The 20,337-nt window shown below is 44.1% G+C and overlaps 1 long non-coding RNA gene across 2 annotated transcripts in view; it reads left to right on the top strand.

The window, feature by feature from the left end:
- Positions 1 to 330: 330 nt before the first annotated feature.
- The window catches only part of LOC115031953 (uncharacterized), an 89,280-nt gene continuing 69,273 nt past the window's right edge, over positions 331 to 20,337 (top strand). Inside the window, exon 1 of one of the 2 annotated variants that reach the window (XR_003837612.2) lies at positions 331 to 650. This is a non-coding gene — a long non-coding RNA (uncharacterized LOC115031953). Of the gene's footprint in view, positions 651 to 13,874; positions 14,160 to 20,337 lie in introns of those variants that run through there. The other variant, XR_015044526.1, reaches the window with a different exon arrangement.

Here is a 20,337-nt window from a genome sequence, read left to right as displayed (position 1 = left end):
CCCCTCCTTCTGACTCTCAGGGAGGGAGTCCGCAGGCCACCCGCTCCATTGCTCCATCCCGGTCCTGGCCCCGCCACTTCCCAGCAGAGCTTGGCTGTTCCTTGAACTTTCAGCGCTGGTTTGATTTCCTCCTGGGGTACCACATGCTGCTGTGCAAACAGAGCACGTGGTCCCGCTAAACAAAGGAACAAGTGTGCTGCAAACCATTCCCCCCACCCCGTTCCTCCTCCCCCTCCCCCGATCGCGCCGGCTGCACCAGGAGAGGGCCAGGCCTTGCTTGCACTGCCATTTGTCACTGCAGCCCGCACACCCCGCCAGGCCTCGGGGCGCCGCAGAGATGGAGGGGGAGCGGGGGCTCGAGCCTCTACTGCTCCCATCACCGCCCTGGAAATAGCATCTGAGCTCGCACCACCCAGCTTTCCCCCCTCCTCCCCCAAGCTGCTAAGATTTCATTTCACCTCCGACAGGCTTCATGGGGACTCGCTGTGAAAAGATCACTCTCCCGGGACGCGGGCCGTGGGAGGGGGCCCGGGACTGTATACAGCTGTCAAAACGTCTCCGACAGGAGGCTGAGGCCCAGCTGCTCCAGCCTGGCTCAGGCTGCCGGGCACGCGGGGAGCACAGTGGACCTATCAGTGCTGCACCGAGAGGTAATTGCATTAGGATTAGTTATCTCCCGCGCCTAGCTCATTAGCCCAGAGGATGGCTCGCATCCAGCGCGAGGATGGCACCGGGAGAGGGTGTGCGTGGAACAGGTCGTGATAATGAAAGACTGCTCTCCTGTTCTCTGGCTTCCCACCCGGCCCTGTATTCTCCGCCTCCCTCTTCCTGGAAACCTCATTTCCTGACTTTTTCCTGACGGTCTTATGAAATGTGCAATTTAGGAAGATTGCAATGAAGAAAACCAAAAAACCCACCACGTAGGTGGGGGAGGAGGGATTAGTGCAAAGGGTGTGGGGCCAGGCAGGAGTCAAGGCCAGCGGGGGTGGGGGGTGGGGGTGGGGAAGCAAGCGCTTGGCACGCTCTTGAGGCCAGTGATAGCAGCTGCAGAAAGCTTAGACTATCTGGAGAGTCTGGTTCAGCCTAGGACCAGCCTGAAACAGCACCCACTCAGACTGAGGTAGTCTCACCTTGCTTAGAGGCTCCCTTAGAGGAACTAGCTCCTGGCAGATGGGATTCAGCCAATAATTTTTTTTAACCGCACCTAGCATTGCCTGAACATTGCCTGAAAAAAAATCTCACAGTGAATGAGAATTTTGAAAAAAGACACAGGTGGGACTGATGAGAGGACTCAGCTGAAAAAGCACTTGCCTCACAAACAAGGTCTGAATTCGAATCCTACTGCATCTAAAAAGCCGGGGTCCTGGTGTCCTGCCTGAAGATCCCAGCCCTCAGGGGAGGGGAGGGGAGGAGCCCCAGGCTTGCTTGTTTGCAAGTCTTGCAGGATCAGTGGACTCGAAGTCCAGTGAGAAACCCTGTCTCAAAAACAAACAAACAAACAAAAACACACAGTGGAGAGAGATAAAGGAAGGCAGTTTGTTCACTTCTGACCCCCCCCCCAACACACACACACTGCAAGCACACTTGTGAACCACACAAACACACATAACACACAAAATTAAAAACGAGCAAAAGTCATCATCAACTCAGGGTAAGTAAGAATGAAAACTCAATCCCTACCAGACTGATCTATCACTATGTGGGTACTCTGTCAGGCAATCCAACTTTTCTAAAGATCCATATATTTCCACAGGTTTATTCGCCTGTGTGGAAATTGCCCAACATAGACCCAAAGTCATAGTCGATATTCAGTAATGTTAGTTCCTCTGTGTCTTGTCTCCCTTAAGTAGAGCTAAACACACACACACACACACACACACACACACACACACACACTCACACACACACACCACTACCAAAACTCTTTGCTGTCTCAGGAGGAGGTGATTAACATTCTCAACAACCCATCTGAAAGGGCCAATGGAGTACAAAGTTGTTTTATAATTAAGAAATGTATCAAACTCTGGGTAGGACTAATTGCTGTGCAAATTTGATTGAGGCCTGTGAGGACAGGATTGCCTTTAATGGCTGCAGCATAGGGGACCATTTAATATGCTTCAGGAAAAGTCCAATACCCAAGCCTCCACACTGGAGGCGATTGCATCACCAGCCATTAGGAGCACTCCTCAATGGTTCAGAAGGAATACACCAGGGCTTTGCTTAAATAATTATTTTGAAACTGGGAGGTTTATGGAGAGTTCAGGGTTCAGATTTAGAAATGTCAGAAATAGAGTTTTTATTTGTTTCCATTGCACGTAATGAATTGCCCTTTAAATAATGAAGGGAGGAAATGCCAAGTGTTACATACTCCAGTGGACTGCCAAATGTTGAATCAGCCACCCCCACCCCAACTTTCTCCTTTGGGAATGGGGTTTCAAAGCCACATACATTAGAGAACTGGAGCATTTACAATTTCCACAAGAATCATTGGTTTACAGAGAGCTACATCCCTTCCTTAAGTCTACAGTCTGAACCTTTCCAACTCCTTGGCTCTCCTTTGTCATTGGGGATCCCGCAATGGTGCCTTAGGTAAGGTTTCTATGGCTGTGATAAAATATCCTGGCCAAAAGCAACTTGAGAAGGAGAGGGTTTATTTCGACATATAGCTTGGAGTCCATCATCTAGAGAAGTTCAAGCACTAACTCAAGGCAGCAACAGAAGCAGAGGCCATAGAAGAGTGCTGCTTACTGACTTGCTCCTCATGGCTTGCTCACTCTGCTTTCTTATACCATCCAGAACCACCCGCCTAGGGGATGGCACCACCCACAGTGAGCGGAACCCTTCCATATCAACCACCAATCAAAAAAATGCACCACAGGCTTGCCCACAGTTCAAACTGGTTGGGGCATTTTATTAACTGACATTCCCTCTTCCAAAATGGGTCAAGTTGACATAGAACTAGCCAGCGACAACGGTACTGATGGGAAGTGGGCAATGAAGAGGAAGCCTTACAATAGCTCACTTTGTGTCTTAGTCACATTTTTATTGCTGTGGACATGGTGCTAGAGCGGTACCTGGGAGCTGGGAACTTACATCTGGTCCACAAGAAGGCAGAGATGGAGATACAGAGAGAGAGAGAGAGAGAGAGAGAGAGAGAGAGAGAGCGCAGGAGAGTGAGAGAGCTAGAGACAGAGAATGAGAGAGAGAGATAGTAAATAAGAATGAGAGACATAGACAGAGAGGGAGACTAGGGCTGGTCTTAGCTTTTGGAAACCTCAAAACCCACCCACAGTGGCACACCACCTCCAACAAGGCCACAACTCCTAATTCTTACCAAAATAGTCCCACGAACTAGGGGCCGAGCATTTAAATATATGACCCTATTGGGGGGAGGGGGCCATTCTCATTCAAACCACTATTCTTGGGTTTGACTTATTTGTATGGGATACAACTATTGTTCCTTTGACAGAAAGTCCACACACATGTGGTTAACTTTGTTAGGAATGAGGAATCCTCCTCCTGCTGGCTGATGTCCTGGGTTCAGCTTCTCACTGGTTAGTATTATTCACAGCCTAAAGAACTGATGGTGGTCTTAACTACTGGAGAATAACATGCTCTAAGTGAAGCTTTGTTTCTTCTGAAGCCAACAGCTTTCTCTTTTACTTCTGCAGTGCTGGGATGCCCTCACTAGATACTGTTAGCCTGCTCTAGAACTCTATGTCAAAGCAAGTCTCTATTCTCCGTAAGTCACCCAGCCTCAGGTAACTCTGCTCTAGTAACAGAAAACAGACTCCAACAATGTTAAATCCCAGTCCGCACTGACTTAACACCAGAGTTCAGTCTTCAGGAGCTGCCTTGTTTCTCCCATGATTCCATTTCTCCTCGGTGAGGTTTCAGGGTGGATCCTTCTCTCTTTCCAGGCTGCAGTTATCCATGCCCCTCAAATGAAGTCAGAAGCTACCCCACAACATGGAGTCTCTCAGGTCAGGGATCAGCCTGGAAAATGATTGTTTCAAATAACATGGAGCAGTCCAGGGCAGGGCATTGCTTGATCCCAACAGCCTGCTGTGGTTAATGCTTTTTATTTGCCCAGTGTGTTCTATGCTTTTCTCCTTCTGTGTCTCTTGTGCTCAAAAGTCTCCAAGTTCTCCAAAGCACACACTTCTCATTGTCCCAGTGGAACCTCCTTCCTTCTTAGCTCCTCCAGGGAGTTTTTCTAAACAAGTGTGGTCCCTATAAGAACAGATACCACACAAGTCAGATCATTCTGTTTGTCTTACCGCACACATGCTTTGGGTGCTGATATTCATGAATGCAAATGGTCTATCAGGTCTATCCTGGAGAACTTCAAGCCCAGGATAAAGAAGACGGGGACCTCGTGAGTTCTCGGTGGATCGAGAATAGAGCTGGACAGTGAGGAGAGTGTCAGGCACCTGTTCTCTTCCTTGATTTCCCCATTCCTTGCTGGACAAAACAAGTAGTGAATTTAGTTGGTGTCTTCAATAAACGTATTGGAAGGATGCTATCAAAACAGAATTTATGATATACATTTAAAATGTATTCACTAGGATTAAACTTTCCCTGCCCCCGAATGTGGGAGGGCCCCACAAATTTAAAAAAAAAAGATGTTTATTAGGAGTCAACTTACATCTCCAACCATACACTCAGTCCCTAAGTGTTCAGTTTGATGGGTCTGGTAATTGTACATGCATGTGAAAGCACTTCGCTAAACAAGATATTGCTTTATAGTCCTTTGATCTGTCTCTAAGCTACCTTCTGATCACTCCACATACAAGGGGCCACATACTTGCCTCTGGTCCCAGAAGATAACAAAAGATCTGAACAGTTCCGATCATGAGTGGAGCCATAAACTGGGGTGAGCAATAGGGCTGGATCTACGTCCCAGCCACCCACTACTTCTAGCTAGGCCCCACCTCCCAAGGGGTCCCATAAGCTTCCAAAATAGCACCAGAGGCTAAGACCAAGGGTTCAAGTAGCAAGCCCCTTTAATATCACACTGTAGCCAGAGGTCTCGTGAGTGCCGGTCTCTCTCGAGTGCTCTGTGCCACAGAGGTTTGTACGAACATGCTGTGATGTTTGCACAATGGTGCAATCACCTTGTGAGCCATCTTTGGAACATTCCCCTTCTTAAGTGACATGTGACTCTATTTACTTCGCCACCAATGGTGACACCCATCTCTACTGCCTGGCATAGCGTTGTCTGCTCCTGACTTCACATCACTAAAAGCACAGAGTTGGCATTCTTTCTTATCTGTGTTCTTGTTTCACCGGGTGTTTTAGGACTCATCCTTGTGGCACACATGTTTTAGGGGTTTGTTCCCTTTTTTGTTTGGCTACACAGTACTGTGCTATGTGACTGTTCCGTTCTCTGCCCATCCATTTACCTGGTAGTTGACACAAGATATTTCTAGAGTTGATGAATATGGTTGCTTTAAATACATTTTTTTCTTTTACTTTCATTCCTCTCGACTGAGCAGAATTGCTGCGTCATAGAGATGTATAGGCCACAAAACATCTGCCAATCAGGCCCTGTGTTTTCCTTAGGACGACCTGGCAGGATGGAGTCGTTTTATTGGATGTTCTATATGTCTTTATTTTCGCTGGACTCTTTTCTGAACTCAACTCTGAATCCTCAGGGTGCTAACCACTAGTCACTTTTTATCAAACATTCAAGGATCAGGCTGAATAACAAACTTGAAACTGTCTCTTGCAGAGTAACCTTTTGTTGACTTATGGGGTGAGATTCTAATGGTGTGGAGGTTGTGCATGTATGTTTTTAACACCCCTATGGCCCAAAGACAGACCAACAATGTTCATCTTATAGATGGAGAAGTTGCAGGAGAGGATGGCAGCAAAGAAAGCAATGACATCTGACCACCTAGATTGGGATGTTCCTTATGGAATGGATGGCATGCCACCTGACTCAGCCGGCCACCAGACCCCAGGAGTGTATGTGCACTGTCACTTTTCAGGTTCATCTCATCACCCACCACAGACATCACAGGACCAGCCCCCAGAGCCACCTTGGCACTACCCACTCCGCTGTGGTCTGTTTCAGATGCTGGGTATTTGGTTGGAATACAACCCACATGGGATGTAGAGCACCGCTGTTTTGGTTTTGCTGGTTTTCATGACAGGTGGAAGCTTGTTCTTCCAGGAGTTAGGTGAGTTATCCCATAGGAAATTAGCCGAAGTGTTGGGATAGGAGGATTGGTAATTCACCGGTGAGACAGAGGGTGGCATCAGGCCATTCAAGGATAAGAAGGTGCATCTGAATTGGCACAACATTTGAGGTATTATGGGGTGAGAGGACCATTGCCATTGAGTAGAAATTACTGCTCCTGAAGTTATTCATTGTCAGAAATATTTTTTTTTCAGATTGATTAAGCACCCCTGAATCTTCAGAGTGGTTATCTCCCCATAGAAGAAAGACAGTTGTATTTTGTTCTCTTTCAGTAAACTATGTGAGTGTGTGTATTTTACAGATTTCCTAAAATTATTACATGGTACTTTTAAAAGTTAAAGTTTTTTTTTCTTAAAGTTTGAGGTGAGATGCATAAGAACTGATACAGAGTCACCCCACATACTTTTAGCTGTCCCCAACACAAACTACAGTACAATGTCACCATCGGGCGACTGACACCTATGCAGTCAGAGTTTCTCTTTTTGGTGGTCACAGTCGCCATGTCCACCTAGACTTCCTCTTTGATCCTCGATTCTATGAATCTGTTCTTCATCTCTGATGGTTATAATTTCATGAATGTTATATACATTGCAACATGCAGTGTGCAAGTTTCAACCATCTTTCCACGCTGTTCTTTATGCCAACAGTCACTCCTTATTTTTGCCAGACACTATCCCATTGTATAGACACACCACAGTATAGACACACCACACACAGGTTGTTTAACCCTGGAATCGCCTTCAGTTTCTTGCTGTTGTGTGGAGCGCTGCTGTAAATGTATATACACCTCTTTCTGAGAATAGTAAGCTTTTTTCTCTCTGGAAGAGATGCGTAGAAGTGCATTTTCTGGGTCCTGTAATGCTGCCACTTTGTGTTGTTAACCAGCTACCAAACGTTCTCCACAGTGGCTGTACTGTTTTGCATTCCTGCTGTCAAGGTATGAGGGGTCTCCTTTCCCCACCTCGGCAGCATTTGGCGAGGTGCTCCGTGCTACCTGATTATCCTCTCCGACTGCATTTCCCTCTTGGCTGGCATCTTTTCATGTGCTTATTGGCCATCTGCAGGTTCCCTTTGATGAAATGTTTCTTCTCTCTGCTTGTACACTCTCTAATTGGACTGTGTGTGTTTCCCTCTGGAGGTTCGAGAGCTCCTAATCTGCGCATGTCCTAACCCCGCATGTCGGCTAACTTCTGAGTATTCTCTCCTATTCCTTTACTTGGTGTCTTAGTCTCATAACTGGCTTCTTCTCCTTACAAGGTAGAAGTTTATAATCTTGACAGAGTCCAGTTTATTGTCTTTTTCTTTAATAGGCTGTGATTTTTATGTCAAGTCTAGGATCTCTGCCCTAGCCTTAGGTGCTGAAATTATTCTCCATTAAAAAAAAAATGCCATGCCCTCCCCTCCTCCTCTCCCCTCCCCTTCTCTTCTCTCTTCTCCTCTCCCCTCTTCTTTCTCATTCTTCCTGCCCCTACTTCCCCTCTCCTTTTCCACCTTCGTCCCTCCTGTCTCCCCCTCTCCCCACTCCTAGTCCTGGGAACCAAACCTCTGCCCTACACACAGCCAGTAAGCAGTCTACTACTACTAAGCCACGCCTCCAAACTTCTAGTTTTACTTTTAACATTTAAGCTGGCGATGCATCTTGACTTAATGTACACAATCGTGGTGAAAAGGGTGGATCGGGTTGGCTTCCTCTTCCTCATCTCACCCTTCTTCTTCTGTCCCTTCCTCCTGCTTAACTTTCCCCTTCCCCTTTTCCTGTTTTTCCTCCATTCTCCTCCTTCATCGTCTATCTTTTTCTTTTATTTCCAATTTGTTGAAAAAGTCAAAATCTGCTTTCGCCCACTACACTGTTGTCAGACCTTTGTCCAAAGTACACAGGGAAGAGCTGGAGAGATGGCTCAGCCTTTGAGAGCACTTGCTGCCCTTACAGAGGTCCTGAGTTCGATTCCCAAAACCCACATGAAGGCTCAGAACCATCTTGGCACCAGGCACACATGTGATGCATATATATACATACATGTGGGCCTAATACTCACCACATAAAGTAAAAGAAAAATCTTAAAGAAATCAATTGTGCAGCCATGTATGGGTCTTTTTCTGGCTTTCCTCTTCTAGCCCATTGATGAGTGTGTGCATTTTGCTGTCCGCACCACTAGGTCCTCATCACAGAAGCTGTACAAAATGTCACGGAATGAGGCATGGGAATTTTTTCCCACTTTACCTTCCCATTAGGATAATGGTTTTTTAATGATATAAAATTATATCTTTCAAATTATATATATTTCCATATCAGAATAAATCTTAGAGTAGTTCTATCTATAGCTACAAAGGACCATTTAAGGGTTTCGATGGGTGCTGCATCAAGTTTGCAAATATATTTAGGGATAAATGAGACCCTTACCCTGTTGGCTCTCTCCTATTGTGAAGACAGTTTGCACCATAGTTGTTTAGATTTTCTTGTTTTCTCTCATCCTTGTCTTGTAGTAGTGAGTATATGAGAGCTTCTACGTGTGTGTCATTAGTTTCTTAGCATCATTGTAAGTGCTGGTGAATTCACAACTCTAGTGTAACAATGTTCTAATGTATTTATATGTAGAAATAAAATAATAAAAATAAATAAAAACAAATGAAAAACAAATAAAAACTCTTTGTTGTTGTCTTGTGTCCTGGAAATCTGCTAGAATCACTTGTTACTTACAGGATGATTCTTTGTGTGTGGGGGGAGGTTGAGTTTCTTATGGAAGAATGTAATTGGGTCAGCATATTTTTAGAACTCACCCTGTCAGTTTCTGGCTTTAAGTGGATATAGTTAGAGGACTTGGCTTTGAAGTATTTCTGACATGTTAGGGACAGATAGCATCTACTTTGGGAAGGTAGTATGCTGGTCGTTTTTGATCCTGTTTTCCATGTTCTGTTGTCTATCTTTCTCATTTGTTTTCTATGAGTTACATTGGGCTCTTTGAATATTGTTATAAAGTCTAATCATTAATCATTACATTTTAAAAATTTTATTTTATTTTTACTTATGTGTAGGTACACATGCCCATGCATCTGTGTACAGGTGCTTGAGAAAGCCTGAAGAGGGTGTGAGGCGTCCTGACTGGAGCTACAGCACCCCGGGGCTGCTGGGAACTCCACTCTGGTCCTCTGCAAGGACAGCAAGTATTCCTACCAGCTGAGCATCTCTCCATCCTTTGGTCACATCTTTTTCATTTATCATTTTACTTGTGATTGTTGTGGCCATGACGTCTTTATGCCTAATGAATGCATCATGGTCTTCTACTGATGTAATCCTACCACAATGTCACACGAAGTATAAAACTCTCACCTCCCTTTAGCCTTCCCTGTCCATAAATTGTCTCAAACACTCTTGCACGGACAATTGGAGCTGTGTAGACAGGATCTCAGTTCTTGCTTTATGGTCAAGGATAATTTAGGAAACAAGATAGAGTCCCTTTTACTCATTGGACAAGCATGCTTTTACTTGTTGTCTATTATTGTTGTTGTTGTTTTGCTTTGTTTTGTTCTTGTTTTTCTGGTGGCTCAAGTGACTTCCACCCTCCCCTTTTATAAACTCTATTTCTATTTTCTAAAGCTGTTATTTTAAGGTGGATCTACTAGTAAGAACTATGCTAAGTTTTTCCTCGTGTTAACACGTCGATTCTTCTTGTTCCTTGAATGGTAGTCTCGCTGGGCATGTCATTTATATTTGACTGTCATCTGCTTTTAGCCCTTGGACGCTGGGTTACTCCCTCCAGTTGCTCAAGTTTCTGAATCAAGGTTGCTGCCATTACAGTTGTCTCCCCAGACTTGCGTGTTGTTCTCCCGTTACCATCCAAGGTTTGGTTCTGTTTGGGGAAGCTTGACTGTGTGTGCCCAAGTATGGCTTTCTTTGACTGGATCTTCTTGGATCTCTTACAGCTTCTTGAATCTGTGTTATTGTTCTCAAAGTTGGAACATTTCAGCCATTTATCTGAGGACAAATTAAACCCCACCCAAGCTCTCCTCTCCCTCTGCAGCTCTGATGGCATAAATATTACATAATTTTATTTTTTATGAGCTAGCAAGTCATAAAAGCTTGGCTTATGTTTCTTTTGATCTATTTTCTTCTCGGTTCCGAGTGAATAATTTGTATTGTCCCTATTTTCTAATTCAGTGACTGGTTCTTTTCTATTCTGTCCTTGAACTTACCCACCAAGTCTTTCTTTTTAATTACTTTCTTAATTTTTAATAATAAATGTTTATTGTGGCAAACTCTGCGTAACATAAATCTTACCACACTAATCATGTTAGCCGTGTTATGTGTGTATCGATGTATCGCCATCATCACTGTCCTTCTTCCCGACTCTTGGAAATTATACCCTTGTGTTCTTCAGATGACACCCATTCATTCTCCAGGTTCCTCCTACATCTTCCAATCACCATTCCATTCTCCATTTCGTGTGTGCAAGATTTCACAGGACTTAGCTTATGGGTTAGCGGTTCATTTTGCTTAGTGTATTGTTGATGTTTATCGACATTGTAGCCTGTATTAGTCCACACACTGTCACCATAATAGACTATCTGATAGAATTAATGAATAAGGAGGAGAGGCTTGGTTCAGTTCATGGTTGAGAAGCTCTAATCTAGACTGGGTGGACCTATTTGTTTTAGGCATCTGGATGGCAATGCCAGGCAGTGTGCGGCAGGAGCCTGTCATCCTACAGTTTCCTTCAAGGGTGGTTCTGTGTGTTTCCCACAGCTTCCCTTGGCAGGATGGCGGGCATAGATAAACGTTCAAACTTCAGACTTGACTTTTCTGGGATCACCTGGTAAGGGTACAGCGTGTCTCATTATAGCTTGGCACGAACAGAAATCTAGGGAACTGGGGATGCAGGTCAGCGAGAGAGCATTTGCCTAGCACACCTGAGGCAGTGAGCATGGGAGAGCAGGCACACACACACACACACACATACACACACACACGAATTCTAGTTTGTCCCTAACCTTCACTGCTTCACTAGCACAGACAGATAGTGCCACAGTGTCCTCTGTTTATTTGGTGGCACAAAGTGGTTACCGTGTGTCAAAAGCTCTGCTAGGCCACCCCTCTTCCAGTCCTTTGGGTATTTGAGAACCACCTTCTGTTGAATCTATTTTTATTCCAGGCTCTTTGGCATTTCCAGGTTGCTGGTTTCTCCATCTCCCAATCTGGGATATAAGAAGCACAAAAGGAACCTCAGGGAAGTCAGTGAACTTAAGTCTGGGCTGTTCTGTGAGTCTTTCCAGCTGGCAGGCCTTGTTCACTCCAGCTGTGTCTGCTCAGCATCCAGAGACTTTAGCTGCACCCAGTGGGAAGAGCAGGGAAAGTGATGCCTATTCTGTGTCTTTGGAGGCAGAAGTATATCCATTCATTGTTTGAAGAAAATAAAACTGATCTTTAATAACATTAGAGGGATATGAGGTAATAAAGAGGTACCTGTTTCATCTAATCCAAGGACAATAAGATGGGTAGCCATGACAGATGTGATGGTTAGAGGTGGGAACTGCTCTGCACTGAGCACATGCTGTGAGATTTGTAATCTCCTCAATTTGCATCCATCCTCGACCCTGCAAGATCAGTTCCAGTCTTACTTTTCAGTGACAAGAAACAGTGTGAGAAAAAGTGTCCCAAATGTGTGTGATGGCACATGCTTGTCACCCCTACCTTCAGGAGCCTGATGCAACAAGATTGCAAGTTGAAGTTCAAACCTAGGCTACTTGGCGACTTTGAAGCCAGTCTGAGCTACAGAGAGACACTGTGTCAAAAGGTGTGTGTGTGTGGGCGGGGGTGTGGGGGGAGGCGTTGGGGAGACAGCTCAGTGGGTAAAGAGCTTGCTCTGCAGGCATGAGGACCCGAGTGTGGACCCCTGGCAGCCAAGTGAACTGGGCACTGTGGTGTGCATTTTATAACCTAGCATTGAGGGGTGAGAGGGGGCAGGTGGGTACAGGTGGATTCTGCAGACATCTTGGCCAGCTGGCCTAACAGAAATGGCTAACTTTAAATTTAGTGAGAAATCCTGTCTAAGGAAATAAATAAATAAATAAATAAATAAATAAATAATAAATGTAGAAGGAGACACACCTGATATCAAGCTATCAAGCTCTGGTCCAGTGTGAGCAAGTACATCTGTCTACATATATACATACATGTACGAGAGAGAGAGAGAGAGAGAGAGAGAGAGAGAGAGAGAGAGAGAGAGACAGAGACAGAGAGAGACAGAGAGAGACAGAGACAGAGAGAGAGACAGAGATACACAGAGACACATAGAGAGACACACAGAGACAGAGAGGCAGAGACAGAGAGCTGACAAGAGACAAAGACACAGACACAGACACAGACACAGACACACAGACACAGAGAGAGATTGAAGGAGAATGAAGAAGAAGAGGAGGAGGAGAGAAGAGAAGAGGAGGAGGAGAGAAGAGAAGAGAAGAGAAGAGAAGAGAAGAGAAGAGAAGAGAAGAAGAGGAAAGAAAAAGAAAAGAGAAAATTTCCAGGCTATAATCTGTACCTACTGAATCCCATAGAAAGGATTCAAAACGTAACACAGACACAGATTCAGCCTTCTCAAGCCTCCTGTAAAGTGCCTCCAGGATGCCGTTTTAGAAGGGAGGCTGGAAGTATTTAGGGATGACGCCCTGTGGAGATCAGGAGACATACTCTGTGACCGAGCAGCCTCCACCATCTCTGGGTTTGCAGAGCATGCTCAGGGGCCCTGGGAGAGAATACATTTTACTTAGTACTTAGTGTCCTAATGACATCCCCGCAGAGCTTGTATTTTATATTACTTCCTTCAAACAACCCCAAGGTGTAGGTGGCAGCAAGACTCATTACAACAGATGGGGAATCTGCAGCCCAGACAGTCAGAGACAGTCAGAGAGTCCTGAGCCCACATGGCATTTGAGGCTGGAAGGGTCTGGGCAGCAGGCCTTGGGAGGCAGAAGCCACTGTCCTTCCCCCTAGCTCCCAGTACTGCCTAGGGCTTGGTCTCTCCACTGTGGCTTTGTTCTTACCAAACTGAAACCTGCTTTAGCTACAGCCTGCTGAAGTTAAATCAAGGCCTCTCCTCTGACAGCCTCCTGGCTTGTACCACTATGCAGACTGCATCTGATGGAAACCTTATGTGGAACAAGGGAAAAAAAATCAACCTGAAAACCAGGCCCATCTCAATATCTCCACCCGCTGGATAAACATCTCCAAGACAGACATACAGGGAGGCCAAACTCCCTTGGCCAAGTTTTTAACTTAAAGTTTGGAAGTGGCTTGTGTTTTCCACAGAGCAGAAAAACCTTTTCATTCTGGCTACAGTGAATGACTCCTTATGGGGTGGTAATTTCCTTTTAACCTCTCTCAGGGACCCATGATTTTGCCTGTTTGCTTGAATGAGGTTATGAGTTAAAAGAAAAGGGCCACTTAAAGTTTTCTTCGTCCCCACCTTTCTTTCTCCTCTTTGGAAAGTCTATTATGTTTGCTTCGGACTTTTGGAGCCTCTGGAACCTTGCCTTTTTCTTCAGAAAGGACTTGGCTCCCTCGTGGTGCCCCCATTCCTCGGCCGGATCTAATCTGACTGTTCTATTTATAATTCTTGAAGCAGATGAATCTGGTCTTTGTATTTCTCTCCGAGCAGCAGCGTCCACTCCCTAGGACTTGAGCCGTTTCACCTCTGCAAGAATCTCTTTAATTTCTCTGCAATTTGCCAGAAAGCCAGCAGCTGAAACCCTATCAGGTCCTGGATCATATCAGACCTACTTTAAACTGGCACCCTCCTCCATCCCCCAGTCTCCTGGGAGTTGATTTAGGAGCAGGGTTATGCAGAGAAATTCCCAGCAGCACTTTGGCGACACCAGAAAAGTCTGAGAAGTTCAACAGGGAGGGGCCCGCCCTCTGGAGAACAGAAAGGCCCACATCTGCTTCTGCCTCGATCACTTCCTGGTTTGTATACACACACACACACACACACACACACACACACACACACACACACACATGTTATATACCATTTGTCCATTTGTCTTTAAAGTCAGATTAATCAAGGCAGTTTGCCAGGAAGCTTTCATGCCTACACACCTCTTTGTTTTTTAGAAAAGAAAATGTGTGTGTGTGTGTGTGTGTGTGTGTGTGAGAGAGAGAGAGAGGGGGGGGGAGATTAATTTAACCTCAGGTCGCATTGTGGTTTGAATGATGGACACCCTCACCCCCATCTTGTGTTTGAGCACTTAGTCGCCAGTGTTTTGGAAGGTTGTAGAACCTTTGGGTGGCGGTGGCATCAGAATGGAGGATATGGCTCACTCTTGGCGTTCTGTAGCCAGCCCCACTTGTTCATTCACAGCTTTCTGATTGTACCTGAAATATGACCCCACCTGCTTCACACTCTTTCTTTCGTGGAGAAGTCCACTACTAGGCTTCCCTACCACGACAAAACCACATCCTGAACTGTAAGTCAGAATAAGCCCTCTCTCCCTGAAGGTTCTTTTGGGAAGTTTTTGTCACAGCAAGGCGGGGAAAGTGACTAATGGCTGTGCCACCTTCCCACTGTACCCTGGGTGTCCTTCCTCAGCCCTCCATGAGCCTGTGGAGGTGGTCTTCACTTCCATTGCATATACCCTGAGCCACCCTGATCAGATGGTCTTTTTATGTGACCCTCTCATGGTTTCTCATTTCATTCTCTGACTCTTGTTCCTTTTTCTCCTGTTGTCTCTCCTGCACCTTTGTGTGGCATTGTCAGTCCTTAGGGTATGATTAATGGACTCACTAGAGTATAACTTCTGTACTGTGTTTGTAGATTATTTTTTATAGGATCTCATATAATCCAGGTTGTTCTTGAACTCGCCGCACAGTCAAGAATGATCTTGAACTCTTGATCCTACTGCCTCTGACTCCTAAGTGTAGACATTGCAGATGGGTACCACCATGCCCTGTCTTTGCAGTATTGAGGCTTGAACTCAAGGCTTCATGCATGCTAACAGGCACTGGGCCAACTGAACTATAGCCACGGCCCTGTCTGTAACATGGCTTTGAGGAAGAGGAAATACATTTATGAATCTCAAGCCTGGAGGAGACATTTCCCCGACTCCACAGCGACAGGAACAGATAGGAATCGGATTCTTCAAGCCGCACAGTGAGTTAGCATCCTAGCTGTGATCACGGCTTGCGAATCTCCTTCAATCCAGAATGTTCCCCTCTGTTCACAGCTTAACTGGCTCCATGTGCTCCCCAAATTTGACCTTGGTCTGGAGTGCCTATTTAGACAATTCTTTTTAATTAGGCCTCATCAGACCAATCTGGTTTCCAACCTTAAACACATCTGTAATAGGAACATATTCTACTAAACTCTTAAGTCCAACCACATTGCAACCTCCATTGCCACGAACATCTCTGTGAAATTAAATACAAAGGGATCAAAAATGTTTATTTTTGATCCCACGAACATGCATGGGGCTTCTTTTGTAGCTAAACAGACTAAGATGATCTTTTAAGTTTTTAAGGACCAGGAATTAGTGTGTCACGCTGGGCATATAAAAGCACATTTAGCCTTTTAGGCTACCATACTCCCATTTGAATATAATCCAGATGCTGTATTAAGTTGAGGCTGGCTCTCTTTAACTCCTAAAGGAATCCAGAGGGGAGCAAATGTGTAACCCTGGCCTCCTAAGCTGGAGGTGGTCAGTGGTCACTATTCAATCTTTCCATGAAACACTGGAAAGAGTGTTGGCTCCTGGCTTTAAATTCTTTGGAGTGAAGTAGGAGAGGATGGCCTTCCAGAAACCACAGGAATAAGGGGATGGAGACTCAGTTGCTTTTCCTGTTGACCCCCTAGTATTATAATGAAGGGATTCCTTCGATTAGGCAGGCTGTGGATTCCCACTTAGAACGCAAATTGGAAATAATCTTTTTTGAAGGCATAGCAAGCCTTAGTTCATCTTAGTTCATTCCTCCATGGACGCCGCACTTCTCTTTTCATTGCCACAGCGCCTCTGGTGGACAGGTTTGGTTATGCCCACTTTAATAGCAGCCACTCAGAACAAACTGGTTGAGACAAGATGAAATACGAATATTGGACTCGAAAGCCATCTACAGTTATGCATGCTCCAGTATGATCTTTCTCATGGAGGTATGTGTGATGAGTCTACAGTATGTGTCCACCTGCATGTTGTGTGTATAGGGATAGGCTAGCCGGGTCCTGAACAGTGCACATCTTCCTTGCTGCAGGATGTGTCTACGTGCTTTCTAGAATGGCTACACATACTTATGTGAAGAATGCCATTGCTTCATGTTCTTGCCAACATTCGATGTCATCAAGTTTTCAGGTTTCTCCTGGATGTTGCAGAATAGATGCTTCATCATGGTTTTGATGTACACCTTTCCCCCTAATGAGTTGATTGTCTTTTAAAAGTTTACTATTGATAGTTCAGGGTTTGATTGTGAAATAATCACTCATTGTCTTTGCCAATTCACCCTTTCCAATGTGCATTTTCTGTTTCTAGTTGAGTTGTGTGCGTAGTGTATACATGTGCACTCATAACTAAACCCACTCTAGATTCTAATCTTTCTACAGCTATTGAAATTCCAAATATCTTCCTACCACATGTCATGTGACTTTTCACTTTTAAAATGATACCTTTGAAAATGGCTTCACTGATAAATGACTTGCATACCAAAATTTACTCAGAATAAATGGCACAGGGTGCTACTTCTCAGTATATTTATATGATTGAACAGCCATTGTCAGAATCTTAGGTTAGAATATTTTCCTCAATCTAGCCTACCATAGTTCATTCAATTTCTACCATCTTTTAGACCCATTAAACACCATTTTTTTTGTTATTGTTGTTTGGTTTTTGTTTGTTTCTTTTTTTAGTGTTTATTTTGTGTTTTATTGAAATGTCATATAACTGGCATACAATATGTCATCCTTCACTCTGTCTTCTCTAAGTTAGCACCGCATGCCAGTGGTTTAATCCTCTGACCATTGACCTCTATGCTGCCATAATGGCTGGTTGCTCCATGTACTGTGTATCCACTTAGTAGTTGAACATTTGTGTTGTTTCCAGCTTTCATTATTATGAAGAATTTCACAGTGATCATTTTTCAAATATTTTTAAATGGACACATTTTTATGATGTACTTTGAACCAATATATAGAGTAGAATTACTACTTTGTCTAATTCCAATGCTTACATGTTTTGAAACAGGGTTTTACTGTGCAGCCCTGGCTGACTTGGAACTCACTCTGTAGATTAGACTAGCTTCAAATTGAAGTAATCCTCCCGCAGGTTATATCACCATGTGGTTTTAACACCAAATAAATATTTTAATTAAGTGACAGAAATAATGGTAGAGAAAAATGTGTAAGTATGCACTATGCTTCTGGCCTCGGCAATGCTATATAAACTCTTCATCGCTTTGCCCTTTTCTGTGTTTTGAGTTCAAACTTGAATACAGTCAGGCTTGCCATTAGGGTTGAGGAAAGAGGTGGGAAAAGTGTATTTATCAACAGTCCGATATGCTCACAGTAAGTGCCATTATTTACACACAAGGCCTAGACTGCAGAAGCCATGGCCAGGCATTTTAATAAGCTGGACAGCCATTTATTTATGCATTACAAAGCCTCAGTACACAGAAGCCATCGTGGGAAAGCGGGAAACAGCCCAGCCGGGCACATGCATGACAGGTGACCTTAACAGCAAAATGACATCACTCAGTGCTATCCAGCTGTTTTTACTGCATAAAACCCACACAAGAGAAGAGGTTAGAATTGTGTTTGGTAAACAATTCTTCTAAAAAATTAAGTCTTTTTACAGAAAACATCAGTGTATACATTTGACTCCAGTAAGCATTTTGATAAGGGTTAACTAGCACACACTCACAAACAGGTGCCCGCAGGGCAGCTTTCATCAGTCTGGGTTTCAAAGAGTGAAGGTAAGAGAGTCCAGCCAATGTACTGACAGCTTTAGGATGTGCGTGATCGCTTCAAACGCTCCTTGTTCGACAGGGCATCACAAATTGGGTTACTGATCTTTTAAATTGTGTACCAAAAGGGTCAGAAACAGATATGCAAAAGATGAAATTTGATATAAAAAAATCCAATGAATGAAATCTGATTTTATCATTTGATCACACTACTAATTCACAAGAAACTTGAATAACAGCAACAAAACAGCACAAAATAAAAACTCCCCCCCCCACAGGAAAAGATAAAAGTATTATGCTTACTTTTTAAGAAACGTGTCAAGCGGTTTTAAATTATTGTAAAATTTAAATAATATATGTATTTTTATGAATATCTGTCTTTTTAAAAAGGTAAATGATTTGAAAGGCAGTTCACCAAAACAGAGAATGAGATGACTCGTGAGAATCTCAGAAGATGCCCAGTATCATTAAGCCAATAAGAAAAATTAAAACCATAATACAATAATGATAAATACCCATCAAATGACTAATGAAAAAGATGCACAATACCTAATTCTGGTAAGGGTGTGGAGAAACTTAGACCTAAGATGTTTGGTGACTGATATATCTGTCCAGAGTTCCTGTTTTAATCCAGCAGGCTGCAGGGCCCTAGTGTCTGCATGGTTTAGCTGCCAGCCATGGATTTATCCAAGGTTGTTCAAGACTTTCCCTCTTTTGTATAGCTATTTCCTTAAATGGAAACATTCCTTTTTGGAGAGCAGACCCTGGAAGTAATCAAATTTATAAGATCAGGAAGTTTAAGAAAGTCAAAACTCACAAAGACCCCAAGGTTATAGAAGCTGTAAGCAATTGCTGGCTGGGAACCCTCTTCACGTGAAGCTGCCTGCAGGTTGTCTTGGGTGCTCCAGGATGAAACCCCTCTTCAGGCAGACCCTTCTGAGATGCAGCTACTGACCTCAAGCCTGTCTGTGCTCTCTGTTAGGAAAAATCAATTCAAGTGTGGCGTTGAACTCAGCCAAGAAGAACTAAAAAAAGAGGGTGTCTACTTCTCACAAGTACCCTGCAGGTCAAGGATTTTAGCCTCTCTTTATACTACTGATTTTAGTATAAAATCAGTGGTCCAGCCTCTCTTGTGTTCGTGGACGTCAGTACATCCCACTGTACACCAATCGTGAATATAGAGAACTATCCTCCAGAGCTAAGAGAGGTGGTGGAGAGTGTGCTCTCAGTTCACAGAAGAAAATGCGCAGGATCACAGAGGTGTAGTGGCATAGTGGCGCCACCCAAGTCGCCTGTTCCATTGGAAGCAGAGATTGGACCAGAGACTTGGAGCCTTCCTGAGTTGGAGCTTTGCACTGATCAGCTTACATCACTCTTGCCTAAGTCGACACTTGTTGTTATTGAACTGATAACATGTTCATTTTCTCAATGACTGTTTTCTTTGTTAAGAACCCTTCCTGTATCCCAATGGTGGTTAGAGGTGCCTAGAAATACACTATGATGGTATGTTCATTCATTTTAAAGTTTGCTTTTTGATTGTTTAAAAATACCTTTGGATGCATTGAGGGTTGATAAATGGATGGTCAAATCCACATGGCACTCATCAGCATGCAAACAGAAGTGTCGAGGGAGTCAGCATCAATTAATTTGTTGATAGGACTCAGTGGATGAGTCTTGCAGTCTGGGTATCCAATGTCTGTGATGATTCTTCTCTGAAGCACAATTTATATTCTTAAACATCTTTATACCAATGTTAGTACAGTTCATTGTGTTTACCTAACTGGATGCTCTTAATACATTTTCTTTCTATTCAACAAATATAGCTGAGTGTTGCTGTGTGCTAGACTGCAGGACCTATTACAGTGGGCAAGAGACACTCTTACCTTTTGTAGCATGCACTTTTGCTCCAGATAATAAACATGCAAATGAATATTATTGTGTCAGATAGTGACAGAAGCACTGTGTGTGTGAGAGAGAAGGGGGGAGGGAGAGAGAAGGGAGAGAGGAGGATGCGGAGGAGGAAGAAGAGGAGGAAGAGGAGGAGGAGGAGGAAGAGAAGGAGGAGGAGGAGGGATGGCTCTCTATTTTCCAGTGAGGTTGAGAAGAGCCCTTATAGCAGGACAAGCTCACTGGGCATCTGACTCAGGTGGTGGTTAGCAGATCAATGTTCTTTGCAGAGCCATTTCAGGATCAAGGTGCT

Source organism: Mus caroli, unplaced genomic scaffold, assembly GCF_978045245.1.
Source record: "Mus caroli unplaced genomic scaffold, Mus_caroli_1 scaffold_11, whole genome shotgun sequence".
Taxonomy (NCBI): Eukaryota; Metazoa; Chordata; class Mammalia; order Rodentia; family Muridae; genus Mus; species Mus caroli.
This window is presented reverse-complemented; position numbering and strand designations above follow the sequence as displayed.